Genomic DNA, 26,514 nt, shown 5'->3' on the forward strand with positions numbered 1-26,514 from the left:
TCATAGACTATTAAAAACAGATTTGATCATTTTCATATGAAGTCTCGGCCTCAAAATACGCTATTGGTTGTTTGCTGCCTAGAGTGAAACTGAAATTGAAAACACAGAGTAAAATTATTAATGTTTCTCCCTTAATGCAAAGTGACATTTGTTGAACCGTTCCGCGCATCAGCAGAAAGCCGAGTAATGAACTTATATTTCCTTGTACACTATGCTTTCATTGAGTTACGCGAGTAAAACAGCAAAAAAAACAATTTTTATTATTTTCGAGCTACTTCTAGGTGTTAACATATAGTGTTGACTGCTCGCTGTCTAGAGATTATGATTTATCGAATAAATTAAAAGTTCGAGATTGCGTTACTTTCTGTGTATTAGAGATAGGAAATAGCGTTACGTAGGGGGGGGGAGGTGAGGAGGTCCAAAATCCGGATTTTTAGCGTTACGTAATTTGTGCACGACGCCAAAGAGCATCGCTCGCTGATGATAATGCCAATACATATGCTTGGAGGTGCATACGTATCCGTTGATCGTTACAATTCTTAATTCTCAAATTCGAACATACGGTGACGATGATACCGAAGATTAACCTAGACCCGAATAGTTCATTCCAGGTCAATGCCGTGAATGTGAAGGTTGAAAATGCACTTAACAGAATAAAAAATTTCTCACTGAAAGTACGATATTGGATATTTTATCAGAACTAGCGCGAATACTAATGGAAGTTTCGAGTGCGCCATCCAGAAATGCAAATTTCCCGAAATATAACTTCGCAGACAGCCACAAGTCCGTGCTTTAACTGGACATCAGTTTTACTGGAATAAAACAAATATAATAATATTCACGGCAAGCAAACGGCACGGAAAACGATGAAGTACCACAGTCGCAGTACCAAAACTCGAAGGACTCCAAGTTCCGTTGCTTCACAGTTCGGTTTGACATTACTTGTTGGTCACCGGATGTACGGTTCAGAAAACAAGCCAAAATATGGCGCGCGGAATGAGTCTGAACACAACAATACCATCATTTAAGTGTAGTTGCAGACTTTTGGTTTAATTAATTACCAATGCTGAAGGCGAATCTCGATTTTGGGTTCCCCTCCAAGTGATTGTACCCAAACAAAGTTTTCACCTTTTTTTCTGATTGAACTGAATAATTCGAACGAAGCATCATAAATTAAAATAGAATGACGATTTAGGAAGTAAGGAGAACCAAAATGTAACCTACGCATTTGTTGCTACGTGTCATATGAAAGGGAACCATCGGAAAGAAAAAAAGACCATTTTTATTATTTCGTTTTTCGTTGGAGGTCATCTTCGAAACGTGAGAAAAATTGCTCTGCTGGTGGAAAAACTGCTCACCTCAATTGGACAAGTGAGGATGAATCTGACAGTAGCACATAGCATTGGAAAATTTATAAATAGCAGGTTGCACACTTCAGGTGTGGTGCGCGCAGGAAGGGCAAACACAAAAAAAAGCTACAGTATCCGGCATGTGACTAAGGCTACCGTATGCAAATTTATTACAATGAGCAATGGTTTTTCGTTTTTCCACCATCCTCCCTTACCTGGAAAAGAATTGATTTTCATTTCCAATAAAGCTTCTTGCCTGGGGGCGAAGAAGCGAAGGAAATTAACTGGCAGTAGACCGAAGTCCGGACCCAAATGCGCTAGGGCTCGAAAACGTGACCTCATCCACACATTGCAACGAGAAATAGAAGCCCTAGATCGATCCATTGTCGGGGTCCAGTGCGGTGTCTGGTAAGCGACTCGTGAGCACAGTTAGTCAAACAGTTATGGGGAAGGGAAAACAGCGCATTGCGAAAAAAAATGAAAGAGGTGGTGTACACGAGCGAATTAGAAACCGGTTTACTCTCTTCCAGGCCGAATAAATTCCATTGCAGCCGGCCGGCAAATCTCGCCGAGAAGTGGTGGTCTTTCTGCTTGCGCGTTCAGCAGCTTGGAACGATGGTTCTGTCTTAAAGATAAACAACAACAAAATACACGGAGGGTGAATAACAGATTCTAGTCTAGAGCCATGGCGTTTGCTTCTGATCGGTACGGTTTGATGCAGGATGTGCTTCTACGCCGTTATATGTTTGTTGTTTTGTTTTCAATGAATACAACTAATCATAGCGAACGTATTTCTGATCGATGTCGCCATTGATCCAAGTGGACCATCGTTACAAAAGTAATTGGGTCAGTCGTGCCAACAGAATAATCCAATTTCGAACACCCAGACCGTACTTTTTTGATATAAAGTTAGATGGAGTCAAGGTAATCATCGTCTACCTACGTCTATCTATACGTCCAGTTCAAAATTGAATACTTCAATTGCCAAACCGATTAACTCCATGAAACAAGATATTGAGCAAAAATGATGAAATATTATATGTTTTATTATTATTTATTTATTTATTTTTTTAATTCTTTACTTTTGAAACTTTCAGCCTCCTGGGTTAGTTCGTCTCAGCTTATTATTTATTATTCAATGGCTAAAAAGATTTTGTCATTTAGTAGTGTTAATACTTATTATTAATGAAATTTGTTCCAAAGTTCACAAGAACCGATAGTGGGGCATGGTATGTTATGACAAAGAATGTTTTCAAAAGAATAAAGTTCGCTATACATTATAACGAAAAGATCTTCAATGTATAGGTTACCTTCAGTGACGAATAAAGTTCAATTGGGATGGTCCTGATTGTTTCAACGGATACTGCCGTGATTTACGGAAGGAGGGACAATATTTTTCGACCAGGAACTTTGGTGGAGGCTCGTGCATGGTTTGGGCGGAATTCTGTGCAACCGGAAAGCTCAAGATTACTTTCACATCACTCAAAATGAATAGCAAGGTTTACATACATGTTCTGACAAGTACCGTTTTTGCGTGGATATCGTCGCAAAAAATCACCATTTAAGCAAAACAATTCTGCTATTTATACCAGCAAGGAAACTAAGCAATGGATTAAGGCCCAAATTTTTTTTTCGAACTGGCCGGCTCACTCTCCAGACTTGAATCCTGTTGAAAATTTTAGGGAGATCCCTGTACGCAGAATCTACACAAAGGAAAAGCGGTACACCACGATTGATGAGCTCAAGGCCGCACTATCGGAGACATGGGAAAATATCGAGAAATCCGTTCTGCAGAATTTGGTAGATAGTAGTATGCCAACACGAATTTTCCAGGTTATTAACCGAAATGGAAAGGTTGCCAGTTATAGACATGTAAATTTGCCGATTTTGTGGTAACACTTGTTGATAACACTTATGAATTTTGAAATGGTCTTATATAAACTGGACAGCTGAAATTATCATATTTAAGTCCAATTAAGAAACAAACGACTCGAAATTGACATTGAATATGCTTCATTCTAAGCATTCAACAATATATGAAAATATCTTGTTGAAATTCTAACTGTTTGTGTTGCAACGAAATATATTCAGAGTGGTCTTATAGAAGTTGGACAGAGTGTAGTCTCATGTGTCCAACAGCTCACCCAACAGAAAACGTTACAAAAAAATAATAGAAAGGTGATGTTCAAGACACAACCGCATTGTTAACGTAGGATGACGGAATTATTTCATTCAATTTACCTGTTTACAAATTCCGATATTATCTAATGAAGAAACTAAATTTAATAATTGACTGTTTAGTATAAATTTTTGGTGGTGTAGATTAACCATAACTCTCTCGTTAGAGCCAACATGAGACCTTAAAATTAACTCTCAGCCGCAACAAAAGCTGCACGCTGGCTAGAGCGATATTGCATTCTACCAAATGATCAAAATGGATATATTATAAGGTGTACAAGTATAACTTTACGGATTTTCGACGTAGGACTACATTTTACAGTAAGGGTGCCCAATCAGAAAACAGGTTACGTTTTCATGAAATACATTCAATATATTGAGTGGCGTTAACGTTCCCATGGAACTTTTGTCGTCTCAATGTATGCATTAACTAGCGTCATTTATTAATACTTAGTTGAGATTTCTTAAGCCAAATAACACGCCTTGAATGTTGTGCGGGCGCAGGCGCAACCCGTCAGAATAAACTGGCAATTATCTGGTTACTGCTTGGTGGTGGAAAGAAAACTGCACGATGATTGCCGAATACTGCACTTAACTGCTCGGTAGCAGTCGGAATACTGGATGATGGTTATCAAAAACTGTTCGGTGGTCGGCGGAATACTAGATGTGGAGCGCATCGTGCTCGCCACTTTTATAGCGGATTGCATTGTTGCACATTTTCGGTGGGCGTGGTTTGGTTTGCTAAAATTTTGTTCGGCACTCGGAGCGTCGGGCGTGAACAAATGTATTCCGAGGGGCAAGCTCTAGAATACGCGCGACCACAGTGCAAGTCGAAGGAAGTTTCTTTGACGAAAAATCCCCCGGCCAGAACGGGAATCGAACCCGAACACCCGGCATGATAATGTGAGACGCTAACCACTCGGCCACGGGTGCACCAAATACTTTCCACGTTGATAGTTATTTTTGCTGTGAACGAATTTTGATTATTTGCTTACCAATCGAGTCGGAAATGTTCCAATTCTCTCTTAATTGATATGCTACACATTGCGATTTCCTGGTCCGTAAATGGTTCAAATTGACGAAGATTTAAAGCATTCTATTTCCTCGTATATTTAATCGATACGGATAAATAAATTCTTCTTTGTTCGTTTGTTTCGTTTGTTTTGTTCATTGATTCTTTTGAATCATTCATCTCCGGCACGATGAAATGATTCCCGCGTCGGTCTTCATACCGTCATATGAAAAGTGCTTGTATATTTTTATATATTTTGTGGTGGTGAAACAAATATATAATCGTCTGTGTCCGTTATACATCAGTTGCGAGCGAAAAAGACCGCCACGTTAGCTGATTGGTTTTGATTTTCTAATTGGCCTTTTTCAAGACTAGAGGCGATACACTTCAAGGCCTGTAGCCTCTATAATGCAAAAAAGAAGAACGTCAGCGATGCATACTCATTGCAGCGCGTGCAATAGCAAAAAGGACACTAATTTCAATATGTGGCCAACTAATGTGTTGTTCTTGTAAGGGCAAGAAAAGACCATGAATGAACCATCTTTAGCTGCTTCCACAAAACCAGTTAAACTATCGCCCTTTACCAGGGCTACCGCAGCTTCGAAGAACCTTGGACAAACAAATACACTGCTAACACGATGTTAACCCATATCGTACAGAGCTGTAAAAATGATTTTTTGACGAAAGCATTTGGAGTAATTTTGATCACTGGCGTTTAAGAAACCCCTAATGTTCAAAAACAAATTTTTCCAATCATACATTTTCCGGCAAATGACGAAAAATCGAAAAATGTAGAAATCAAAAATTGGACGAAACTTGCACTTTCTTTTTTGTAGGAGGTTCAATCGAATTGTTCTTTTTCCTACATCACAATGTGTTTTCCTTTATCAAAGTAATAATGTAGAAAAGTTTTCATATTCTCGTATACTCGTATTTTATTCGCTGTTGTTAAGTTATATTAGGTTATGCACTTTTCGCACATAGTTGCTTTAAACCGAATTTATTGCCTAATAAAGTTAATCAAGTTGAATGAAATGTATGCTAAATGATATCTAATAAACTAAGCTATCATTTGATGCCAGAACATTACCACATGGTTGCTTCCTAAAACCAAGAAGAATTATCAAAGTTGCTGTTAGATTTTTCAAACACTCGGTACGATATGGATTGATCAAAACTAGCTATTCGGTCAAGTATAAACCTGACGTAGAATTTGTTGACTGTAATTTGAAAGAATTTAATGGCCGGGTTATTGTTTTGTTATTTCGCGTAGAATCCTCGACGAAATACTAATAAAATTAATTAAGTACGTTGAATCGGCAAAGCTCCTCTAGGAACGTTAATGTCATTGGAGAAGAATAACCTGGCAGAATGGGCAGAGAGTTCGCACTTGTTTTTCCTTCGCTGGCTTTCCAATATATAATTTGCATTGGTAAAGTCCACGCTGTTGAAAATATCAATCATTAAAAAGAACCGTGTACCACCCATTCACACACCCGGAACGAATCCCCATTAATAGCTAGCTAACTAGCATAATAATGCCCCTTCTCTTTGCGTTTCTGATATTTTTTTTCAGCATTTTTGCAAGCCGCAATATGATGGCGCGACAAAGTGGCAGCCGAACGGTGGATGCATATCACACTTCACAGTGAGCCGCACACAATGCAGCAGCAGCAATTGCCGAAATATGTTTTTTTCTTTTCTCTTGTTACGGTTATTGTGGAGCAAAAATGGAAAAATAAAACCGTTGGCCAGTCGAAAAATGTGTGTTGAGCAACAGCAACGCACAAAAGGTTCGTAATAACATGAGATATCAGATATCATTGTGTGGCGTCGAGTAAGAGAAGTTGGTGGCCGTTTTGTCTTTTTTTTACCACTGGTCATGTTTTTTTTTGCACTGGCAATCTTGTCTCTACCTTCCTGGTGTCATACTAAATATATAGCTGCTCTCAAAGGAGCAAATGGAGCATAAAAATGGAGAATTTTTGTTATTGGATCCACGATCCACATTTGCGGCAGTGACACGTGACTCACTGCCCGCCTATTGACCACTTCTGGTTTAAACTCTCTATTTTATTGTTTCTGTCACATCTATGGTTTCAAATGCAAAAATAGCTGCCTTCATCGACCTGTGGTTTGGACATAAAGCGAATGAAACAAATGAAATAGTGATTACGGCACGTGTTCGTTGTACTGTATTGCAAAAGATTATTAAACTGTAACAATTATTTGCTGAAACTATGTGACATAAGATAAAATGGATAAATGCATCTATTTTCGCTATATAGATGTATTTTACCTATGCACAAGGGAATAGAAACAATGATACCAACCACAATCGCATTCAACTTAACTTCCGATTATTCAACATAATATCACGGATGTTGTTCTACTATTTCTGGTTTTGTCAACTATTTTTGGTCTTTCAGCAGCGTTCATCACCCAAAATGCTTGAATTACCACTTTTGAATTCACTGATCCTTTCGAAACAGTCTTTTACGGTTGAACACACTCACCCATAGTTTGATGCATATCGCCCACTTACTGATTAAATCCTATAAAATGTAAAAAATAAGTTGCACTGCGTATTTTGAATTTACCCTTTTTCCTCAAAGCACAGAGCACATCTATTTCAATTGACAGTTAAGAACAAAAATCTATCAGATCGACTTGAATATCTGAAAAGCGCCTTGAATAGATTATATTTTTAAAATGAAATAATTTGTACCAATACGGTGAATTTGCAGACTGTAGAATGCTCCCAACCTAGTCTATGAAATAAAGGAAATAAAGGTAGGAACTAACAAAAATGAGACGGTTTGATGAACCTTTAATTAATATTCTTCCTAAACGTTTCCCGACGTCTTTCAGTAAGGGTGCCACAAATCAGAAAATAGATCACAATCCTATCAAATAATGCTAACGTTGATAACTATTAGGTTGTCCCATAAGTTCCTTCCGCGCCACGATATGAGTGACTATAAGTGGCTATGTTTATATAAACATGCAAGCTTATTTCTTTAGCATCGGTTTCAGTCGTCCCAGAGCTCTTTGAAAGTAGGTTTCGTTGGTGACAGTCTCTTGAATTTTGATGGGACTACGTCTAACATTTCAATACAGCGGCCAATTTCAATGTTCCGGATGGGAAAAGTGAAAGATTTAGAACGTTAATATCTCTTCAATTATTGGATGGATTTTGATGCCGAATACACAAATTAAGAGAAAATGTCCCCACCTATGTTTTTGCCCGAGACGTATATAGTGGAAATAGCAAAACAAACGAACAATCTAACGAATAAATGGGGTCGATTTTACTCGTATGTGCTTTCTAATGCAACAATCAACATTCCTTGATTCCATTAAATTCGAGAGTATGCTTACATGGCATAGCTTCTGGGAATATTGTGTCTATGCCCATTCGCATAGAATAAAAGAAGGGTGGAAAATACAACATTTTAGAGGCGAATGGACAGTGTTTGAATTTCGATCAATATCGAATGATACACAATGTGTCATGCAAGTGACTTCTCACGAACATATAACCAAATAAGAGTGGATCATTCAGATACTTTTATGAATGACAGTAATCACTTGTGTTACACTAAATGATTAAACCAAGAGAGGAACGAAGACTTTTGATTGCATATCCGAACTGTACCAAACATCGCACACCATTTTCGAAGCCTGCAAACAAGTTTGAACCGCATATATCGTCCCGTTCTACTGTAGCGAAAACCACTGCACAGACAGGTGCAGAGCGAGAATTGATAGAAGAAAAATTACGTCATCATTCCGTCACCATTTGCAGAGAGCAGCGAATGGGAAAAGAGCTAAAACGAGAGAGTTTTTGTTTCTCACTAACGGTATTGCTAATTAAACTATGCGGTCTTATGAATATATATATTTCAAGGGATAGCAGCGTTAAAAATGAAAAATATAATCTGACTACCCTTCCCTTAGCCTCTATCGAGCTATATAATCATATAGTTTGCACTCTCTGAGACTTAAAAATCCGAATCTGCTACATTAGTTGAATATGAATCATTCGCTCTGCGTAGTCCGTATGATCCTGCTGTTTCATGATGCATGGAGAGGTCCGATATGTATATTTTAGAGGGAAAGAAGAAAATAAACATTCTGCACCGAAAGCGTACATGACAGTTTAACTTGCGTGCTGGTGTATCATGAAGTGCGAACCGAAGCAGAGTTGTCTCGTTCTCTTTTGTGTTGTGATTTGTAGCACGTAACAACAAAAGAATGCCGCAGGGGGAAATGATTTCTGTAAGATCATATTTGAACGAACGAAAGGGATTTTTTCAGTGAATGGATCAATTGGCAAACACTGCGAATGAACTGCAAAGTTTAAAGTAAAAACAAAGAAGAAAATATAACATTCAGTCACACTTCAGCCAGCATGATGTGTTGACGTTAAGAGTTTATTTGGGAATGTTGTTGATATGCCCATTCTCGCGCTGCTTAGAGAATCACGTCGCATCGAAGCGCGATCCATAAATAAGGGGAAAATAGAAATACAGAATTCAAGAATATCGTTTGATGTTGAAAGCGAACACGGTTTGCTGAGGAGCGTCGAACGACAATGAAGTGTCTTTTTCAAGGCAAGCGACGAAGTAGTTTGGTGTAGAGTTTCTTTCCACAAGGGCTCTTCTCAGGTCTAGAGACGAATGAAATGCAGAAATTTAATGTCTCTATAATGAAATATGGAATGGAATGGATACAAAATTCAGTCACACTTCAGCCAGCATGATGTGTTGACATTGAGAGTTTATTGGGGAATGTTATTGTTGTGTCCATTGCTCGCCCCGCTCAGTGAAAGCGTTCTGTACAATGAAGGATGCGTTGTTTCAATAGTATAAGTTTCATCGAAAGTAATGTAATGCATCATACATTGTCCGTTCTGTAGTTTAAATTTTTAGTAGCAATTACAATTCGACAGTCAGCCAGCTAGCAACATGTCGTCGGCTGCGGCGATGGTGTCCATCATCAGCAGCATCAAGATATTTCCGCCGAATGAAAAGTTTGACTACAAAGCTTCAATATATTCAATATAACAAACCAAGAAAAGAATAACCAGAAGTGAGTGATAAGGTATAGTCGCACGTCTCTCCGGTTATGTCAAAGACATTACCCAACCGTCAGTTTTTATTGTTCAATATGAAGAGTCGAAAGAAATACGAGCATTAAAAAAGGCAATAGTGCAAAGGACACTGCGGACAAGATTTGCACTGTTTACGAGAGTAGTACTACGACTATTAGGACCGTCCGTAAAAATTAGAGCTGGCAATTTCGAGTTGAAAGATGAACCCAGAAAAGACGGATACGGACATAATCAAGACTGTGCGCACTGAAAGTCCACGATCCGTGCGTGAGATAGTGGATGCTACTAATGTTCCCAAGACAAAGGTACATAAGCATTTAATTGAGGTGGGATATGCGATTCGATATGAAATTTGGGTTCACTTTTACATGGAAAAAGTTTTTCTAACAACAAGTTTTTGAACACTTGTAATACTAACCTCGAGCCAACCGCGAGTAATCGGTTACATATTACTAACATAGTTGTAAGCAAACATTGTCGAAATATTGAACTCCCGGCCCCGTTAGGCTGACGCCATATGAGCCTTAATAAAATATATATTTTGGATAAAAAAAAAACTTTTTGAAAAAAATGCAATCAATCCTAATTTTGGTTTGGTTTGGTTAAGAATTTTTCAATAATATGTTTTTGAGAAAAATGAGCTTCTATTTTCAAAATATTTTTTTTTGTTATTTTTTTTAATGAAACTTAAATAAACTCCTACATTTCGTTCTATGACCAAAAAATTCTTCTTTGAAATCTTTGAAATTCATTACTGGAAAATGTCAACGATGAACATCCGTTCTTATTGGTCGATTGGCATAAGTAATCTGTGCTCTCTCAGTTGTGCAAGTAATCTAGCGATAAGGATGAAAGATTTTATTTATGCCTCCTTTCGATGCAACGTGACATGCATCGAAAGGAGGCATAAATAAAATCTGTGGCATTCTCTTTTAGTGTCACTCTAGACAGCGATCAGTCAACAACATAGATTCACGCTGATAGTCAATTTGAAAATATTGCTGCTTTTCCAATCACTCAGCTCAGCTCAAAAATATTTTGTGCAATTAGTGAAAAATTTGTAGTTTTTAGAGCAAATGCTTTATTTATCATCTAAATTTATATTATCGCCTTCAAAAAAGGCCCCTTCGGAAGACATACACTTTGCCAGTCATTGAAACACTTTTTATAGCTGTATTCAGTAATTGCCTCCGGTTCACGCAGCGAATTCATTTTTATGTCTTCTGATGATGCCAAACGGGCCCCACGAAACGGTAGCTTGAGTTTCAGAAATGTGAAGAAGTCACACCTATATCTCGTCACCAGTAATTGTGCGTTGGATGAACGTGGAATCAGAATTTGATCGTTCAAGTATGTCTTCAGTCACTTGATTGCGATGAAAATTTTGAAAAAATTGAGCATTTTTGGCACAAGTCATGTTTGATTGATGTTTCTCAGATCCAAAACATCAATTAAAATATGACAAACGGTCTTGTGAGAGATATTTAATTCACGGGCTAGCTCTCTCAGTTTTTGACCAATAGAATTATCCATATCAAAAATCGCCGAGCAAAAAAAGATAACTTGTTCTTAATGACGCTGTAAACAAACTAAACCGATCGCGCTCAACATTGATATTAATGCCACTGACAGTAGTAACAACTTGAGAAAAAAAATTTGCTAATATTTCAGCAAAAATTATAAATTACCGGTATATATTTGAAAGAATGTATGCGTTTGGATGGTTTGTTTCGGATATGGGAATTATGGGGGCCGCATTACAGACACATAAGGATTGTTCGGTCTTGTTTTTTTTTTTTTATCTTCGCTTATTTTTCGTCGGCCTATTTCCGCCACTTTAGTGCCAATCACCGACATCAGGGAGGCGACTCCACCTGTTCCTACCTATCAGACTCAACAACTCATGAGCCGGGCCAACTTCTTTTACTTCCGCTCCGAAGGAAGACGTAACCAGAGATTTTTCGCCTCAGAAAATCCCAACGACGCCAGCTGGGATTGAACCCAGGCCGATCGGATTGTGAGGCTGTTACGCTAACCATACAACCACTGGCGCCGTCTGTTCGGTCTTGTTAATCAAGTAGAAGTGAGTGAAGAAGGTGTGACTAAGTCGAAGACGCGTGAGAACCAATGTTTGTCTGTTATTTCTGTTGAACCAAGGAAGTATGTTTTTGAATTTTGTGAAAATATCTGGGGTGATTATTTATCCAAGCTATATCACAGCTTAGGTGGACCTGATTCTTCTTACCCATTCCCACTAACAATTATTGTTACCATGATAATCGCAAGGGAACTATGTTATACAGGCGACCCTTCTGACTGCGAATATCATACTAACACAATCCTTCCCTTCCCCTGGTGATTGTAAGGACGTGGCCGACGTCGTTATTGACTATTCAAAGGACGAATCACCGAAACTTACACAATGAGAATGATTTGCTGCTTCCAATTCAGGGCCTGATCACAAACGTCACTTATTCCGTGAAACGGAATGATTTGTATGCAAGGTTATATACCTTCATTTTGTTTTCACCATGAAGTGACGTTCATGATGAGGCTCTCAGTGTGTTCTTTGTGAAGTGTACAGTCTACAGTCCTGATCATAGCTCAAGCTATATAAAATAAACAAAAGTAAACAGCAAACAACATTGCATCAGGCGAGAAGTATAAATTATTAGACGCAGTGACTTTCTTTTAATTGTGCACTAGACAACGATAACCCAACACTGTATGCTGAGGCTGAGACTCAATATAAAAACTAGAAAATATGTTTTATAGGCTACGAGAAAGTAACAATAAAATCACTTAAGAAAACCACCAAAAATTTTACTAGAAATCATTATTGATAAACAGTCGAATTGAATGCAATCATTTCGTAGTCCTACTTTTACTATGCGATCGGGTTTTGTATACCACCCTACTGTTTTGTTTCTTGAACTTAACTCCCAATGTTTAGGAATCAGAAATATACCAACAGAGAACACGCCACAAAATTGTATATACTACACCGATATACACTAACCAAACTAGAATCCACCCTATCGTGTAATGTAAAACCAAAATCCATCGTAAAAGCCAAAACAAATTTCAAACGCGTCCGAACCTTTCCCAATCACCGCGGCGCGTTCGTAACAAACTTATATAAAATCACCTCCAACGATACAGAAGCTAAATTAAAATAAAAACAAAATCAAAACCTTACCGTTCAGCATTCATCTCGCGAGTCCCTCTGTGGATACGACGATCTGTCTCTTTCTGTTCTGTGCCGATTCTTGGGATTTTTTCTAGGTTAGCCGCTGCGTGTGGTGTTGGTGCTTTCAACAGCTGTCACCGCAGCTCCGTTGTTTTCGTGCAGTCACAAAAACGACCAAATGATCTCAAACACACGCACAACTGAAAATTTAGATTTCTTCGGCGTTTATTCACACACTTCTTACCGCTCCGTAACACACTCTTTCTCACTCCACGTCGATCGCGACCGGCGGCGGCGGCTCACTCTCACTCAGATCGCTGTTGTTATTTAGTTGGTGTAGGGAATGATGATGGTGTGTTAGTGAGCGTGTTTCTCAACTCTGCGACCCGTACGCGATCCGCTTCGTGATGATCGATTCCCGCTGCTGTCAGCGCAGCGCAACAGACTACAACACACCGACTGCGCTCTCCTCACGTGTGTGTGGGAGGATGAGCGAGATACTAAGCTGTGAAGCTCACCTGCAAGCAAACAAACAGAGAGAAAGATAAAACATCCGCGCTTTAATGGTTCAATGGCACACAACAGTTGTGTTTGAAATGGTTTGGCAGTGGGTTACTACTCATAGAACCCATAAAATAATGTTAATCAATCGAAACTTCTTCCTCGGTGTCATTTCACTTCTTTTCACTCAGTGTCGCTTGTTTACTTTTTATTGATTCAATCAATCGTTTATAATGGCACGTATTATATCCATATGCATATATCTTCTTCAATAGCTGCACAATATAGTTATATCGTATTTTTTCTCGTATTTATTGCATTACACGTCAAGATTAATTTGATAGAACGCGTTTATCAACAATGTCAAATAGAATAAACAATATATGCTTGCTTCTAATATTGTTAAAAATATGTGAACTTATGAAGACATTCTTTTTGAAGACATGTAAAAAACCATCTGACAGCCCTGCTGAACACACACTCTTGCAACAGCCAATGCGTGGAGGAGATGGTTTACTCATTCTGAAGATAAAAACGGCCAACACGAAAGGTCATAAAATGATAAAGAATGCACACTTCCCGTGTCCCAGGTCGTAGGCTGTAAGGTGTACAAACAAATTACATCATTATTAGATAGGAGGAAACATTGGAGAAGTGCTTTGTGCTTTCTGTTTCTATATGTCTTTCATAGAATAAAATATTTCCATGAGCTATAAGAGTTCGATCAACGTTGAGCTACGCACGCAGAATAATCAAGTAGCTTCAAGCGAATGGACTGAGAACTAAATTGTATTCATTTAAGATAAATTGGCAACGTTTGATGTGTCATTTTGAATGAGAATCCGACATTGATTGGCGCGGCGTTGGCAATTTATCGCTTCGATATTTGATCCAATCGATCAGCTAAAAATTTAATAATTTCACGGAATATAATTCCACCAAACAGTATTTGAAGATAAGCTGGCATTTTTATCAATGGAACAAATTGTGTTCATATGTTTCTTTGGAACATTAATGAATAACCTTTATTTTGACTTATTTTTTTTAACATAAGACTACGTTTAACAGGAAAGTATTTTCAAATGGCTTACGCCGAAAAAAATTAAATGGCTTCAGTATTCTTGGACATAACTAACATGCCGGGTGTTCGGGTTCGATTCCCGTTCTGGTCGGGGGAATTTTTCGTCAAAGAAATTTCCTCCGACTTGCACTGTGATCACGCGTATTCTAGAGCTTGCCACTCAGAATGCATTCAAGGCGTGTTATTTGGCATAGAAATCTCAACTAAGTACTAATAAAAATGACGCAATTAATACTACGTTGAGACGGCGAAGTTCCTCTAGGAACGTTAGTGCCATTGAAGAAGAAGAAAGAAGAAAGAAGAAGATTGTTGGACATAAAGGGGACCTTTGATTCTGTTTCAATAGAGGTTTTGTTAGACAAATTACACTCTCGGGGTCTGCCGCCTCTATTGAATAATATGTTATATCACTTGCTTTGGGAGAAACATTTGAACTTTTCTCACGGAGATTCGGCAGTAAGTCGGGTCTCTTACATGGGCCTCCCTCAGGGTTCATGTTTAAGCCCCCTTTTGTACAACTTCTATGTAAGCGACATTGACAATTGCCTTAAACAAAATTGCAGCCTGAGACAACTTGCAGATGATGAAGTAGTGTCTGTCGTAGGATCAAACGAATCCGACCTGCAAGAACCCTTACAAGATACTTTGAACAATTTGTCAACCTGGGCCATTGGGCTAGGGATCGAATTCTCCACGGAGAAAACAGAGATGGTGGTTTTTTCTAGGAAGCATAGACCAGCAAAACCAAAGCTTCAACTTTTGAGTAAACCGATCACTCATGCTATGTCATTCAAGTATCTTGGGGTCTGGTTCGACTCCATATGTACTTGGAGGCCCCTATTAGGTATCTGAGTAAAAATGTCAACAAAGAATAAACTTTCTCCGTACAATTACCGACACATGGTGGGGAGCCCATCCAGAAGATCTTATAATGTTGTATCGAACAACTATTCTCTCAGTGATGGAGTACGGCAGTTTCTGTTTTCAATCAGCTGCCAAAACACACCTCATTAAACTCGAGCGAACTCAGCGAATTGTAATAATATGTACTTTACTGATGGGTCGTCTATGAATGAGTCCACAGGATTTGGAGTGTTCAACGAATTTTTTAGCACCTCCCACAGTCTTTAGTATCATTGTTCAGTGTATATTGCTGAATTGACAGATATTCACTATGCGCTGGACAGCGTCGCCTCACGACCTGTTGAGCACTATTACATTGTAAACGATAGTCTTAGCTCTGTCGAAGCTATCCGTTCAGTGAGGTCGGAAAAGCACTCGCCGTACTTCCTTGAGAGAATACGGTAAATTTTGAGTGCTTTAACCAGACGCTGTTATGTCATCACCTTCGTCTGGGTCCCTTCACATTGCTCAATTCCGGGTAATGAGAGGGCTGACTCATTAGCAAAGGTGGGTGCGATTGAAGACGACATTTATCAGCCTATCAAATCACCTTCAATGAATTTTATTCTTTAGTCCGTAAGAATACAATCGCTAACTGGCAACGCAAATAGAACGAAGATGAATTTGGCCGGTGGATTCACTCGATTATCCCTCAGGTTAGCCTTAAACCATGGTTCAAAAGTCTGGACTTGAGTCGGGACTTTATTCGCATCTTCTCTCGGTTCATGTCCAATCACTGTTCGTTAGATGCGCTACTCTTCCGTATTAATCTTGCCGACAGCAATATCTGGGTTTGTGGCCAAGGTAACCACGACATCGAACACGTTGTTTGGTCGTGCGAGGGATATGTTGTTGCCAGATCAAATTTAGAAAACTCTCTTCAGGCCAGAGGAAAGCAGCCAAATGTGCCGGTAAGAGATGGGTTGGCTCGGCCAGATCTTGATTACATGTTCCAAATATATGTTTTCCTTAAAACTACCGATCTTGTCCTTTTCCCCTCCTTTCCGTCCTTTGTGAGCTATCGGTACCCTTCCATTAGAACAATTTGAATTGTAATACATATTAGATGTAAGGATAGTTTTTAAGAACTGAGTGTGAAGTGTGAAGTGTGAATGTGAATGAGAATGTGCGTATAAGTGTGAACATTGTTACAATCTCCTTACATCCCATCCTTTTCACCTTTTGAAATTGTGTCACCCTTCTATACTCGAGTTGACCGCGAGTAATCGATTTCCTATTTTATTACCCATAGAATTAAGGAAACATTGTAATATATGTTTGTAGAAATATAGTTAGGAATTTGACTCCTTTAAACTTATGTAACTGAGCCTGTAAGAATAAACGATTAAATAAAAAAACAGGAAATTATAGCGAGCGAATAATAAAAATAAATAAAAAAGAATAAAGAATGTTCATACCAAATTCGAAGTATACCGGTTTAATAGAGCTTGAGATATCGTGTACGTCAGTATGTAAAAATTGATTTCGAGAGAAACGCGCTAAAAGTTTTGAGGATGTACTAGATTAGATATCGCGCCACTAAAATGTCTATAAGTCGGCAAATAATGAGAATTCCGAAAAATCCTCTCAAGGACACATTTTTGAATGACCAAACTTCATATAAACAAAAAAATCGATTTTTCGAATTATTAGACTAGAATATCGCCAGAATAAAAGCAGCTAGGGTCTCTCAGGCTCAACAAATCGAAAACCACAAAAAACGAATCTTTTCGAAACCATATAAAAGTGTCATGTAATGTATATGAAAAGTCTTCTAATTTACCTTTCATTCACATTTAAGAAATTTTAGATCGAATAGCGGTTCAAAAGCTACAAATTTTCAAAAATGGGCGTATTGGCAAAACAGCCGATTACTCCAACCACTCTAATTCTGCAGTACGTACCCTAAGGGTAAAATAAAAAAAATAAACGTCCATTTTTTAAAGGAATAAATATAGGAGGTTTGAGCAATATCAGGACTATTTTTTTCATGAAATTGCACTGTGTAAATGGATTCTAGGATTAGAATTTTCTACGACAATATCAAACGAAAACTGTCATGCCGGAACGCGGTGAGCCGGCATGATTACAGGTATCTAATTCCATTGTATATTTCAATTTATTAGATTATCGAAATTGTTGCGAAAATTTGGTACAGGATTCAGTTGTGAAACACCTAAATTAGCGGATTTACGTAACATTACCGAAGAAAACTTGAAAGTTAGTGATTTGAAAGATGTTATTTAATAATAATTCTATTTTTTTTAAATTTTCTCCCAGATGCACAAAATTTTATACAGATTCTTTGATCTATTTTTGCAATAGGCAAAAATCTAAGATGAACCAAAACACGTGTAAGAAAAACAATTGTCAAAAAATAACTGAACATTTAAAATAGCCGTACTTGTCAGTATAAGTAAGAGACATGAATACCAACATAATGCCACAAAAAATCTATGATTCGAACATACGTAACCCGCGTAAATTCGAAAGTCACGATACTTTTTGAACAGGCCTCGTATAGTAATCGGAAAAGCATCTTCCTGATACGGTTCGAGATACGTTTCGAGTGCATCAAACCAATCGAAACTGAATGAAATCAACTCATCGAAATCCTCGCCTACCGTCTCAATTGGCACTCGGTTCTATTTATCGGAATCAATTGTTGCAAACTACTGCCGTGCGAACACTTCCGTTGCCACTGGAATAAAATCCACACGAAAATGACTCACGGCACGCGACAAGCCTAACCGGATTGGATCACTGTCTCTAGGTGACAAAAAAACGGCAAGTACCAGGGGTCCAGTTGTGAAACAAATTTCTGTGGAAAAACGTGAACCGCTTGTTGGATTCTTTATTAATTAAACGACATTTGATTATGACTTGCAATACGAAACACACTGAGCACGACGACCATCGATCGAACAGTCGGTCAGTTGGAGGAGAAAAATGAAACATTTTAGGAAAGCAATCACCCGCCCTCTAGTGTTAGTGTGTGTTCTTAAAGGTGCCTTAATCTGATTCTTGTACAGAATACATACCTGTTTACGAGCGCACGTCAATCCAGCAGACAGTGAGAGAGAGATCCAAATCGATGACTTGAGTTGATTGAACTTCACGATGAGTCATGATTGCGAACCAAGGCGGAGAGAAAAACAAAAGTTGGAGTCTTACCGGACGAATTATCATCGCTCTTCCAGCAATAATGTTTGAAGGTTCAATGTGTTCCGTGAGTTTGTGTGTCCGGAAAAACATTGGAAATCAAACTTTTCTCTGCGAAAAATCTCCAACCAACTGGATGTGTAGCTATGCAACGAAACAACAAGAAGAATGCACAGTCGACTAAGATGGATGTGTTTCTAAGCCACATCCAAGGAGTATACTGCCGTAATCTCGCAAAGTGACGCAAGCGCCAGAGGTAAGAATTTTCAGTACGAGACTTTTTGTAAAATTGGATGTATAATCAGCATACCCGTACATAACGAAAATCTGATCTGTACAAAATGTGTATTGTTGATGAAAATAAATTATAGGAGGTTGTGTCCAAGATACGACCGCATTGTTGACGTAGAACTACATTGTTTTTTTTTTCTATAAGTCGCCACATATTGGTGGGTTGAAACTACTAGGAATATAAACACTTCTCATCATTTTGTGCTATTCTCAAAAGAAACGCTTATGCTAATATTACTGGCCTCGAAAAAAGTTGCTACTTTCTTATGCTCGAGGGAAGCGCAGCTGTCACTCTTAGTGGAGGAGGTTTGGCTACTGGCAAGCGAAATCTAATCACATACAAAATTCCAGAACGACATTTACTTTCTTGGTGACTTAAACAAGCGAAATAAACTCTTTTTGTTAATAACAACCTCGAAAACAGTAGCAATGCTTCATTATGATCAATATTAACGCAAATGCAATCCTAGCTGAAGGCAGTTTTGAAATTGGCACGCGAACCCAAATAATTATAACATTGCAGTGAGACATTCAAGATGCTTGGTATTCCCCAAATAATTTTTTGGCGCTCAACCTTACCGCCTGCTTCGCCATAACGTCAGTTTAATGCATTGATGCATTCTCAAAGGCACAAACGAAGCCCTTATGACGGAAAACAAACAATGTTAACAGCTTGGAAAAAGACTGAATTATGCCACACAGCTTGTACTCTGCTGTAACACCCATCGATGCGAATTCGCTGATGAGTTTGTCAAGAGCGACCGCCTTCACCACCAACGGGGGAGCTTGATTTTAGTTACTGCCTGGGTACAGGGTTTACATTTTCGACCGACGCGCCGAAATCGCCTACTTCGCTGTTGTTCGATGCGGTGTCACACTCGCGAAGGCTCGCTTCAGTGCGAGCGCTTTTCACTGCACCAACATCGCGTGCATCATTAGATGACGTTTGCCTCGAATTTTTATTGCCCCTGGCAATGCGTTCGTTTTTTGCAGGTCTCGAACCTGCCTTCCTCTTCTTCTTGCTCATCACACACTACGCGAAGCGTCCAATTTATGACGTAGAAAGAAAAGCACACGATACGAATAACGCGAAAAACGAACAGAAAAACCAAACGACGATATCCATGTGAATTACCACTGGTGGGGTCCAATCTTAGATCGAAGCGCAGTGAAAGCAAAGTGAACTGGATTGCTCAACAGTCCGATGCCGAATGAAAGTTTGCCTCAGCGAAATCCACTGTTTATACTCTAGGCAAGTGTTCCCCTTCATCGTTCTTCTTTTTCTTCTTCTTCTTTGTTTTTAAGAGGCTTTAAACTTTGCAGTTCATTCGCCTCTATTCTTCTTTTTCTTCGTTCACAGAGATTTTAAATCCTACGATTTCCCCTTCGCTGCTCGTCGATAAGTTGCTCGTTATTGACAGATCTGTTCGGGAAAGCACACAAATGGACAGAACAAATGTATGGGAAAATGGAAACGCTTAAAGTTTTCATGAATTTTAACCATCTACAAAGCAGGGGAATCTAATGTATAGCAAATTAAACAAATCTTACGGAATTTCCGATTCGTTTAGTATATAAATCGCCAAAATCCGTTCGCGACAAAAATAGTTATTAACGTTAACTTTATTTCATAAAAACGTGACCTGTTTTCTGATTTGGCACCCTTAATGAAAGACGTAGTTCTACGTCAAAACATTGCCATCGGCTTGATTTTTGAAAAAATGCATTTTTATTTAAGCTATGCAGTGTTTGGATTTCGATCAAAAGCAAATGATACACAATGTGTCATGCAAGTAAACTCTCACGAACATATAACCAAATATGAGAGGATCATTCAGATACTTGTATGAATGTCAGCAATCACTTTTGTAACATTTAGTGATTAAACTAAGAGAGGAACGAAGACTGTTGTTTGCATATTCGAGTTGTATCAAACATGGCACACTATTTTCGAAGCCTGCATACAAGTTTGAACCGCATATATCGTCTCATTTTACTATAGCGAAACCCACTGCACAGACAAGTGTAAAGCAATAAATGATACAAGTAAAATTACGTCATCATTACGTCACCATTTGCGGAGAGCAGCGAATGGGAAAAGAGATAAAACGCGAGAGTTTTTGCTTCTCACTGGAGCGGTGTTGCTAGTAAAACTATGCGGTCTATATGAATATACACATTTCAAGGGATAGCGGCGTTAAAAATGGAAAATATAATCTGACTACCCTTCCCTTAGCCTCTATCGAGCTAAATAATCATATAGTTTGCACTCTCTGAGACTTAAAAATCAGGATCTGCTACATTAGCTGAATATGAATCTTTCGCTTTGCGTTGTCCGTATGATCCTGCTGTTTCATGATGCATGGAGAGGTCCGATATGTATATTTTAGAGGGAAAGAAGACAATAAACATTCTGCACCGAAAGCGTACATGACAGTTTAACTTGCGTGCTGGTGTATCATGAAGTGCGAACCGAAGCAGAGTTGTCTCGTTCTCTTTTGTGTTGTGATTTGTAGCACGTAACAACAAAAGAATGCCGCAGGGGGAAATGATTTCTGTAAGATCATATTTGAACGAACGAAAGCGATTTTTTCAATGAGTGGATCATTTGGCAAACACTGAAGCTATGCCACCAACGCCAGTTTGTTGTGGAAACAGCAAATTTAAATCGCTGTTTCCACAACCGATTGGCGTCCATCCATCAAAGTATGTGAGAATCTGTTTCCAATTATTTTCTCCAACATGCTGCGTTGAGCGAAGCATCAGGGAGAAGAATTCACATACTTTCCCAACTTTGTAGCATGAGTCGAGCAGGTTAACGTAGTTGAGAACCCGATTGTAATAATGACAGCACTGATTTTTTCGAATTCAAAATGCAATTGAAACCTTCCGTGTTAAATAATATAATGCCGTCCGAAATTATCCGAAGTAAAACAGATACAGTTTACGCGAGGATGTTTTGAGTTTTGTTACAAGATGTGTTTCGTTTCGTTTGGAGCATTTAGAAGAGTGCAGCTGTTCACCAAACCCGACATTTATCCTTCAATCAACACTCAGCTTCAATTTATCCGAAAGAGAAATTGAACAGGCGAGGAACGTAAACATCGTCAAAAAGCTTTGTCCCTTGATGCCTGAAGAAAAAAGACACTACATATTAGGGAGTCCTTGTAATCAACAATTAAATTGATGAGTTTTAACTATTTAGGTCTAATCTTTATGAGCTATATGTGAGAACAGCAATACACTTCAATCTAGGATAACTTTACTTTAAGATGAGCTTGATTTTATGAATTTAAAGTACATGGTTCTGTGAGCTTCTTAGTACATGATTTGTAATTCTGAAACAAAATTGCTATTATAAAAGTAACATTACATGGGGATAGACTGTTTTTGATTAAAATACTTGGCATGAAAAACTTTTCGGAAAAGTGTTTTTTTACAAGAAAGAAGGATGTGACTTTTATTATGCTAAACGTTCATTACGGAAGAAGTTGTTATGTGAATATTGCTGTCCCTGCTCGTTCATCGTACTCTATCAGAACAGATAAAAAAAATCACATCGCATCACTATGAAATCACGTCACAACATAGGGAAAATGGCGCTTGCGCCCCATCACAGTGTAAACTCCGTTTTCTAGCTTTCACGTGGTCATTTTTCCACATTTCTGTAAATTTTCACAGTTGTTTGGAAGGATTTTGTAATCTTTATCGATCTATAACAAAAAACGTAAAATGTCAATGTTGGCGCTTGCGTCACTTTGCGAGATTACGGCAGTATAGAGTACAGAAAAGACGGTCCATCTTGAAAGTATACTGCGATTTCATTGAAAACAACTCACAATACGCTTATATAGAAACTTTCTAAAATATTTTGAAAATTATTTAGATAAAAAACATGTTTCATAAAAAAGCTTCTTTTACAAAAACTGGTCAAATAAGCTGCAAGAGATTTTATGTTTATTTTGAAGAATATATTGCTGATAGTAGAACATCATCGTTCAGAAAGAAGTGTATTATTGAAAAAATATTATTCTGTTTTATGAATTTTTAAAATACTTTAGAAACAGTTATACTTTGACATCGGGAGCTTTTTTATTCGAAATTGTCTTAAGTTATGATATTGTTTATACATTGATGGCCCTATAATAGGCAGGATCCATTTTTGTATGAGACAAAAAGTAAAATCAACATCTACTACATACTACTTTCTTTTTACTATTAGCTTTAGAGAAGACATTGAATTTTTTTTGACCAATTCGATTACTTTAATCACTTTTGCAAAAAAAAAATCCAAAAAATTTCTTGGCCGCATTCTTTACACAAAATAATTTTGATGAAGGATTGAGATCATAATTTTGAAGTAACAAGGTAAAACATCAAGACATTCTGTCAAATACATACCGGGAACTTGTGTTTGTAAAGAAAATTCTTTATTTATCATTGTGCTTCAATCATATTCGTGCCATTTTAGTCAAGAATTCGTTCAAAATGGTCGATCGGTGAATGGTGCATAATCTTGGTGCAAAATCCAAGTGTTATCCCTCCACTAATCTGGCCGTTTGCGACGAACGCCTCATAACGCCCAGGTAATTCTATTCATTGATCGTTTGGCCCTCCGAAATGAATTCCGAATGGACAACACCATGCGACTTTTCTCATGCCCAAAACACCAACCAAAATATGACGACCGGTCATAGTTAGTTCACGGGCTATTTCTCCCAAACTTAAATGATGATTTCCGATCACAATTCCTTTTATTATTTCGGGCTTTCCGCCACATTACAAACTTTAAAAAAAATATTGCAAAATGTTCTGCTGGATTAAAGAGCACTGGTCAAAGCTTTCTATGGTATGACCCTCAAAGATTTACAGCGTCCGGCGTTTGATTTTGCGGAAGCCAAAAACCTCCAGCACGAATTCAATCAAGTTGCAAAACTGGCAGGAAGAGATTGAGTTTCTAGCTTCATGAGGAATCGTCGCCTGTCTCTTTGACCCCCACAACAGCGAAGCGAAGCAACAGCGCTCCAAGACAAAGCGTCGGAATCCTCAGATCCGAAATCCAAGATGAGGAAGAAAAATAAACAATTGCCTAAAAATAATTCAAAATGAATTTCGAAAGAAAATTGTTTATTTTCACCATGCATTCAATTCAATAACGGTTATGTTTCGTTTATGTTTATGTTTTCATAATGAACTTGATTTTTTTTTTCAACAATTAGTTTCAAACAAATCATGTGAAGTTAACTATGTTAACTACTTGATCTATATGAATAAAAATGAGTTGGTGTCGGTTCCCCATGATTTAACTAAAGAACGGAGCAACGGATTTAAACAATCACTATCAAGATTGACGCGTCTTAGTCTGCATCAGGTTTATATATAAAAAAAACAAATTATATACCGCGAGTATAGATTACGTATATAAAAATAATTTCTGTGGGAAAATGAGCGTGCGAAATGATGTATATCAATATATCAATTGTGGGTGGGACGAAGTTCGCCGGATCAACTAGTTTGTTAATAAAAAGAATTCTGTTTCAAATGTTGGACATTTTCAGATATATTATATTGTCATTATATATCAGGTAATGGGGTTTCAACCTTACTAATTATAGAGTTGCAAAAATTGTCTATATATAGTTTAAAAAAACAAATTGATTAATCCGGCTCCTTTAAACTTATGTAACAAAGCCTGTAAAAATAAACGAATTAAAAGAAATGCATTGTTTGTATGACTTCAATAACTCTGTTATTGTTGAAATTCGGCCATATGCGTAGAAGGATTTTTTTCAATAACATACGGGTGTAGGCTGATAAGTAATGTACATACACGCTTGTAACGGGTGTTAAATAAAAAATGAGAATTTTTACAATACCTTTCAGTAACTCAAATAAAGAGCGTAAAATTTTCTTTCTCCAAGAAAATTGCTCTTTGGGCTTCCTAGAAACAGTAGGCGTGTTTGGTTTTGCTAGTTTGAATTTAGTCAAAGCAAAGATGGCGTCGAAACAGCACTTGCTCCGCGAACGCATTGTACGGTTCTACGAAACGCATTTCCAGCAAGGAAAAAAGTTCACGGTGGCACATTTTAAGGAAGAAAGTGTACCTGTCAGTACGGTATATCGTATCCTGGGTTCCCTGAACGTAGAGCGGAAGGTCGGAAGTGGTCGTCCGGTGACGATAATGACGAAGCAGAGGAAGACATCGTTAAAGAAGCTGTTTGACAACAAGGACGCAACCAGCCTGCGTGACGCCGGTCGGAAATATGTTTGCTCCCACGTATTGATCCATCGGACCCTCAAGGTGGAAGGAATCGTCTGCAGGAAGAAGACGAGGTCGCCGGAGTACACGGAGGAGCAGATTGAGACGGTTAAATCACAGTGTTGGTGGATGACCAAAAAATACCGCGGGACGTCTCTCGTTTTGGACGACGAAAGCTATTTTCCGCTGTCCAAAACGCATATTCCAGGAAATGATAATTACTACTCCAGCGAAAAGTCATCCACACCGCCTGAAGTGAAATACAAGTTCAAGCACAAGTTTGAAAAAAAAGGTTATGTTGTACACCGCCATTTCCGACCGGGGCATTTCAAAGCCTTGGTTTAAGCCGAGCGGTCTGGCAATCTACCAACAAATCTATCGAGTGCCTCGATAAAATCCTACTGCCGTTCCTGAACGAGCATCACGCGGATGGGAAGTACGTCTTCTGGCCGGACAAGGCGTCTTCCCATTACGCCATGAAGACGTTGGCGTATCTTGAGGAGAAAAAGATACCGTTCGTGCCGAAAGATCGTAACCCAACAAACTTGCCCCAGTGCCGCCCAATAGAGGATTTCTTTGGCTCACTCAGTGCCCTAGTGTATAAAAACAATTGGAGAGCCAAGGACACGGAGCAACTGACTACAAGAATCCGGAATTCTATCCGGAAAATGGACGTAAGTGCCGTACAACGTTCTTGTGAGAGCATCGCGACAAAGTTGCGTCGAACAGCAGACCACGGCCCTTACTCAAACATTCACTGACATTTTTTTGAAGAAAATACATTATGTTATTAATAAAAAATACTGAAATCGATGAAAAAAAAAATTTTTTTATATGTAATTCAAAAAATTCTCATTTTTTATTTAACACCCGTTAGAAAACGAACAAAAACAAATTGCAAGGTAATGTAAAAAACAACTCTTAACCTTCAAAACATGTATTATTTTTCAACATAGTCACCGCTAAACAGTACACATTTCTCCCAACGTGTTACAAGTTTTTTTCATACCATCACTGATAAATTCATCCGTCTTTTCTGGAATCCACGACGCGATAGCTGTTATCATCTCATTGTCAGAGCTGTAATGATTATCCTCAAGGTCTCTCCCTCTAGTAGAGGAAAAAAATCTCAAGACACAAGGTCGGGAGAATACGGGGAATTGGTGGAATTAGTTAAAACTTCAGTTTTTCAGAGTTTCAGTTGCACGCGAAATATTTGAACGAGCGTTGTCGTATTGCAATATTATTGGCGCCAGGTTACCTCTAACAAGACAAACTCGACGTCGGAGGTGTTTCAGTGTCTGTATATACTGTATATTCGACGACTTTGCGACTATTATCCTCTGAGGCAGTTATTGAACGTTTGCTGCGTGTTTTGTCAATAATTAAGGATTTTCGAGGTTGTCAATCACGAAATTTTATTACTCATCGGTTCACAGTAGACCTGTCAACAGTATCGTCACAATGAACAG

The 26,514-nt window shown here is 38.3% G+C and overlaps 1 long non-coding RNA gene across 1 annotated transcript in view; it reads right to left on the reverse strand.

The window, feature by feature from the left end:
• The window catches only part of LOC129775780 (uncharacterized), a 60,325-nt gene continuing 33,811 nt past the window's right edge, over positions 1 to 26,514 (reverse strand). Inside the window, exons 3-4 of the long non-coding RNA XR_008743012.1 lie at positions 12,855 to 13,363; positions 1 to 89 (exon numbers count right to left, since the gene is read on the reverse strand). This is a non-coding gene — a long non-coding RNA (uncharacterized LOC129775780). The remainder of the gene's footprint in view (positions 90 to 12,854; positions 13,364 to 26,514) is intronic.

The sequence above is a fragment of the Toxorhynchites rutilus genome, chromosome 3, assembly GCF_029784135.1.
Source record: "Toxorhynchites rutilus septentrionalis strain SRP chromosome 3, ASM2978413v1, whole genome shotgun sequence".
Lineage (NCBI taxonomy): Eukaryota > Metazoa > Arthropoda > Insecta > Diptera > Culicidae > Toxorhynchites > Toxorhynchites rutilus.